Source organism: Myotis brandtii, unplaced genomic scaffold (assembly GCF_000412655.1).
Source record: "Myotis brandtii unplaced genomic scaffold, ASM41265v1 scaffold85, whole genome shotgun sequence".
Classification (NCBI taxonomy): domain Eukaryota; kingdom Metazoa; phylum Chordata; class Mammalia; order Chiroptera; family Vespertilionidae; genus Myotis; species Myotis brandtii.
The window spans coordinates 615,068-621,734 of record NW_005371454.1 but is presented as its reverse complement, the minus strand read 5'-3'; the positions used below and the strand labels follow the sequence as shown (position 1 = coordinate 621,734).

At 38.4% G+C, this 6,667-nt stretch overlaps 1 long non-coding RNA gene across 1 annotated transcript in view; it reads right to left on the bottom strand.

The window, feature by feature from the left end:
* The window catches only part of LOC106724504, a 22,331-nt gene that overhangs the window by 11,675 nt on the left and 3,989 nt on the right, over positions 1-6,667 (bottom strand). Inside the window, exon 2 of the long non-coding RNA XR_001360318.1 lies at positions 2,840-2,845. This is a non-coding gene — a long non-coding RNA (uncharacterized LOC106724504). The remainder of the gene's footprint in view (positions 1-2,839; positions 2,846-6,667) is intronic.

Below are 6,667 nucleotides of genomic sequence, written 5' to 3'. Positions count from 1 at the left end.
TGTTTTGGTTTCATCCACATACGCTTGTGAATCTTTGTTCTCAGTGATGAATTTTGTTAAGTCTCGTAATAGGAGTAGCCTGACGGATGAAAGTAGTAGCTCATGCATATCACTGAAGGTCATGAAATATAAACCTGATGTAAAATCTCTGTCATCAGTGATGCAGCAGCAAAAGTCCCACTGATAATATCAAACGGAGTCATAAAGTTTTCTGTCGGACTATCAGTGTACATGTATACATTAAAAAATAAATGTATTTTTCATCATCATATACTGTGTTTTTGTCGCTCGAATGAATTTTATTATTTCTTCAAGGTTCTTCACATACGTACACCTTAAGAGATATCAAGTAGGCGTAACATGTTCTCAAAAAATTAGGGTTGGCACGCAGAAGAATTTTGAGTCAGAGATTTTGCTGGTTTTGGCACGCACTCACAAAAAGGTTGCCCACCCCTGCCCTAGGAGCTGTAGCGGTAAAGATATTGCTACCACATATGTCTGATATTTTCCTGCCTATGGATTCTTCTAATTTTTTTATGTTTTCCTATCGTACATTTAAGTACTTTATCCATTCTGAGTTTATTTTTGTATATGGTAGTCTACTTTCATTTTTTTGCATGTATCTGTCCAATTTTCCCAACACCATTTATTGAAGAGACTGTCTTGACTCCATTGTATGCTCTTGCCTCCTTTGTCAAATATTGAGTATAATGGCTTAGGTCAATTTCTGGGTTCTCTGTTTTATTCCATTGGTCTATGTGTCTATTCTTGTGCCAGTACCAGGCAGTTTTGAGAACAGTGGCTTTGTAATAGAGCCTGATACCTGGTATTGTGATCCCTCCAACTTTGTTCTTCTTTATCAAGATTGCTGCATCTATTCGGGGTCTTTTTTATTCCATATCAATTTTTGGAGTTTGTTCCAGGTTTGTGAAATATACTATTGGTATTTTAATGGGTATTGCATTAAATCTGTAGATTGCTTTGGGTAGTATGGACATTTTAATTATGTTGATTCTACTAATCCATGAACACAGTATATGCTTCAATTTGTTTATGTCTTCCTCTATCTCTTTTTCCAACGTCCTGTAGTAGTTTTCCAAGCACAGGTCTTTTACCTCCTTAGTTAACTTTATTCATAGGTATCTTAATATTTTTGGTGGGATGATAAATGGGATTTTTGGTTTTTTTGTTTAGTTTTGTTTGTCTTTCTGTGAGTTCTTTATTGGTGTATAAAAAAGCCATAGATTTCTGGGTGTTGATTTTGTATCCTGCTACATTGCCAAATTCATTTAGTAAATCTAGTAGTTTTTTTTATGGAGTTTTTAGGGTTTTCTATGTACAATATCATGTCATCTGTTAAATATAATTTTTCTTCTTTTCCAATTTGGAAGCCTTTTATTTCTTCTTCTTGTCTGATTGCTATGGCAAGCACTTCCAGTACTATGTCAAACATGAGTGGTGAGAGTGGGCATCCCTGTCTTATTCTTGTTCTTAGGAGAAATAGTTTTAGTTTTTTCCCATTGAGTATGATGTTGGCTGTAGGTTTGTCATTTAAGGCTTTTATTATGTTGAGATATGATCTCTCTATCCCCACTTTGCTGAGAGTTTTATCAAGAAAGGGTGTTAGCCCTATCCGGTTTGGCTCAGTGCATAGAGCATCAGCCTGTGGACCAAAGGGTCCCCGGTTCATTAGGGACAAGTGTACATGCCTGGGTTGTGGGCTTGGTCCAATGTGCAGGATGCAGCCAATCAATGATTCCTCTCCTCATTGATGTTTCTATCTCTCTCTTCCTCTCCCTCCCTCTCTGGAATCAATAAAGATATATTTTAAAAAAGAAAGTGTATTTGATTTTGTCAAATGCTTTTTCTGCATCAATTGATATGATTATGTGATTTTTATCTCTCAATTTGTTTATGTGAAGTATCACATTTATTTATTTGTGGATATTGTACCATCCAAGCATCCCCAGAATAAATCCCACTTGGTAATGGTGTATGATCTTTCTAATGTAATGCTGGATCCAATATGGAAGGATTTTGTTGAGGTTTTTAACATCTATGTTCATCAGATATATTGGCCTGTAATTATCTTTCTTTGTAGTGTCTTTATTTGGTTTTGGGATTATGCTGGCTTCATAGAACGAGCTTGGAAGTGTTCCTTTCTCTTGAATTTTTTGGAATAGTCTGAGAAGGATAGGTTTTCCTTCTTCTATGAATGTTTGGTAAAACTCCCCCATGAAGCTCTATGACTTAGGGCTTTTGTTTGCTGGAAGGTTTTTTCTTTTTTTCATTACTGCTTCAATTTCCTCCATAGTTATCAGCCTATTCAGATATTTTTTATTCCTGATTGAGTTTTGGAAAGTCGTATTTTTCTAGGAATATGTCCATTTCTTCTAGGTTGACCAGTTTGTTGGAATAGAGTTGTTTATAGTATTTTTTCACAGTCCTTTGTATTTCTGTGGGGTGCTATTTTGCCTCTTTGATTTCTGATTTTGTTCATTTGGTCTTCTCTCTTTGCTTCTTGGTGATCCTGGCTAGAGGTTCATCAATCTTTTTTATCCTTTCAAAGAACCAGCTCTTGGATTAATTGATATTTTGTATTGGTTTTTGGTCTCTATGTCATTTACTTGCACTCTGATCTTTATTATTTCCTTCCTTCTGCTCACTTTTGGATTTTCTTGTTGCTCTCTTTCTAATTCTTTAAGTTGTAGAGTTAGATAATTTATTACTAGTTTTCTTGTTTTTGTGTGTGTGTTTGTTTTATTTTGTTTTGGTTTTTTGTTGTTGTTTGTTTGTTTGTTTGTTTGTTTGTTTTAGATAAGCCTGTAACGCTATGAACTTCCCTCTCAGGACTGCTTTCACTGTGTCCCATAGATTTTTGGAATGTTGTGTTTTCATTATCATTTGTTTCCAGGATGTTTTTTATTTCTTTTTTAAATCTTTTTGGTAACCCAATAATTGTTTAATAACATGCTATATAGCCTCCAAGTGTTTGACTTTTTGTAATTGTGTTTATTGTGGTTTATTTCTAATATTATGCTATAGTGATCTAAGAAGATGCTTGATATGATTTAAATCTTCTTGAATTTGAAGAGACTTTCTGTGTCCCAATATGTGGTCTATCCTTGAAAATGTCCCATGTGCACTTGAGAAGAATGGATATTCTGTAGCTTTGGGGTGAAATGTTCTGAAGATGTCAATTAAGTCTATTTGATCTAGTGAGTTGTTTGTGATTGCTGTTTCTTTGCTGATTTTTTTGTCTAGATGATTTATCCAGTGATGTCAATGGGGTATAAAGGTCCCCTACTATTATTGTACTGGTGTCAAACTTTCCCTTGATATCTTCCAGAAGTTTTTTTTAATGTATTTTTGGGTGCTCCTGCATTGGGTACATATATAATTACCAAAATTATATCCTCTTGTTGTATCAATCCCCTTAGTATTATGTTGTGGCCTTCCTTATTTCTTATTATAGCCTTCACTTTTAGGTCTATTTTGTTGGATATAAGTATTGCTATCCCAGCTTTTTTAAATTTCCATTTGCCTAAAAAATAATTTTCCATCCATTCACTTTCAGGCTGTGTCAGTGCCTTGTTCTAAGGTGGGTCTCCTGTAGATAGTACATATATGGGTCATGTTTTCTTACCCACTCATCCACTCTATGTCTTGTGATTGGAGCATTTAGTCCATTTACATTTAAGTTTATTATTGATAGGTACTTGTTTGTAGCCATTTTTATTCTTTATGCCAGTATTCCTTCTTCCCTTTCTATTTCTTCTTTTTACAACAGTCCCTTTAGCATTTCTTGCATTGTTGGCTTGGCAATGATAAAATTCCTTAGCCTTTTTTTTTGTCTGCAAAGCTCCTGATTTCACCTTCAATTTTGAATTATAGCCTTGCTGGATAGAGTATTCTTAGATTCAGTCCCTTGCTTTGCATCACTTTGTATACTTCATTCCATTCCCTTCTGGCCTGATGTGTTTATGTTGAGAAATCATTTCTTAATCTAATGGAAGATCCTTTGCAGGTAACTCTCTGTCTCTCTCTTGCAGCCTTTAACATTCTCTCTTTTTTGTTTATGTTTGCCATTGTAATTATGATGTGTCTTGGTGTAGGTCTTTTTGGGTTCATCTTGTTTCGGACTCCCTGGGCTTGTGTGACTTTTTCTACCTCAAATAAGGGAAGTTTTCTGTCATTATTTCTTCAAATAAGATTTCTAATCCTTGCTCCTCTTCTTGTCCTTCTGGCGCCCCTATTATACATATGTTACTTTGTTTCATGATGTCCCATAGCTCTCTTAGGCTCTCCTCCTGCTTTCTAATTTTTTTCTCCAATTGCTCTTCAGGTTGCTCATGTTTCTCTGCCTTATCTTCTAACTCACTAATTCGGTAATCTGCTTCTTCTAGTCTACTGTTGAAAACTTTCATCATGTTTTTTACTGTAGGCATATCATTCTTGATTTCCCCTGATTCTTACATAAGCTGTTGATTTTCTCATCTATCTGGTTTATGAACTGTATGACCCTTACTCTGAATTCTTTTTCTGACATATCACATGCCTCTGTTTCATTTAGTTCCTTTTCTGATTATTTTTTTTCCTTTGGGAGTTGTTTCTTTGTTTCCCCATTTTTGCTATCACCAAAGAGTCCAGGTGCCAAGTTACACGGGGCCTCTGGCTGAAGTGGAGGGTTGGTGGGAGGGTCACATACCCTGAGAGTCACCGGAGAGCCCAGGTGCCAGGATGGCTTGTGGCCATGGTGGCAGATTGATGGGATCGTCTCATGCCCTGAGAGTCATGGGAGAGCCCAGGCACCAGGACATGCAGAGCCTGTGCTGTGGTGGCAGGTCGGCAGGAGCATTGCATGCTCTGAGAGTCATGGCTGCGTTGCCAGGCTGGTGGGGGAGGGTAGCACACTCCAGTACTCACAGAATCTGTCTCCAGAGAGGCTGGAGTCCCAGTGTCCTTAGGTTTGCAGCTGTGGTGGCAGGTCTTTGGCCGGAGTGGCTCTAGGGTCTCTGGTGGTGTCTGAAGCCAGTCTGGGTGATGGTGAAGCTGGGCTCCTAGTCACAGCAGCTCTCCCCTTCAAGATGACATGGTTTCTGTGCCTGCACCATCTTCCCAAGGTTGCTTGCAGCATTAGCGGGGGCTCCCTGTCTAAGAGAGCCTGGTCTTCCAGCCCCCGAAAGTCCTGAAGGATCTAACTGTCCCTCACTCACACAGAAACACACACCACACATGTCCACCCACTCCCTTTTCACTCCCTCACTTACATTCTCCCTCACTGCCATCCTGCCAGCTTCCATCTTGACTTGCTTGAGAAATATTCTTCTAAATTCACTTTTTCAAAAGTGTTTGTATCTAGCTAAGTGTTGCAAATAACATAAATCAGGGATTGTAGTAACTGATGTTTGATACAGAACCACCTGTTCCCTGAGTAATTTTGAAGAAGGGCAATCACAGGCAAGCCTATATTTCCCTTAAGACGGAATTGCAACACCCCCAACCCAGCCCACCAACCCCAACCCTGACAGCTGTCAGCCTGCACTCTATCTCTGAGTCTATCCCTATTTTGCTTATTAGTTCACTTCATTCATTAGATTATATGTATGAATGAAATCATATGGCATTTGTCTTTCTCTGACTGACTTGTTTCACTTACCATAATACTCTCCTGGTTCATCCTTGCTGTCACAAAGGGTAAGATTTGCTTTTATGGCTCAGGAGGGATTGAGAAAAGAGAGAGAGAGAGAGAAAAAAAAGTAATGGACACAAACAACTGTATTGTGATTGCCAGAGGGAGGGGGGAATGGGGGAAAGTGGAGGAGGGTATAGGTGGGATAAATGGTGATAAAAGGAGACTTGACTTGGGTGGTGAATGCACAATACAGTGTATTGATTATGTGTTGTGGAGTTGTGCACCTGAAACCTGTATAATTTTGTTAACCAAGTGGCACCCCAATAAATTCAATAAAAAGGGAAAAACAAGATTGAATTGTAAATTCAGGCTCCTTGGTCACATATATATGGATAACATGGTATATGCTTCACTCTACGTTAATTTTTTTTTAATCTACTAATACCCAAAGGTCAGTCTTACATCCATTTCTTTTCTAATACAGAAAGTTTTAGTATATATTGCATGTACATGGAAAGATTATTTACATCTTTGGTTTGAACAGTTTGAACCCTTGCAGTATTTTCCCCACTTTTAACATTCCATACACATTTAAGTTTCCAAGTTATTTCTTTTGTGATTTAATCAAATGAAGGTAAGTCCCAAACATCTTCAATTTGTCAACATGCTCAGTAGCCAACTACACTTACTGGATGTTGTACTTTTAGGATTGTGAATGCAACTAAATTCATAATTACTTTTTCAAAATATTCTGATTTTCATTGATTTGGTAATTATTTCTTGAAATAGAGGCCCAGTGCATAAAAATTTGTGCACTCAGGGGGGTCCCTCAGCCAGGCCTGTGCCCTCTCACAGTCTGGGACCCCTCAGGGGATGCCCACCTGCTGGCTTAGGCCCGCTCCTTGGGGAATTGGGACTAAGCTGGCAGTCAGACATCCCTCTGGCAGCCCGGGAGCCCTCGGGGGATGTCCACTTGCCAGCGGGGAGCAGGCCTAAGCTGCAGTCAGACATCCTTAGCGCTGCTGAGGAGGC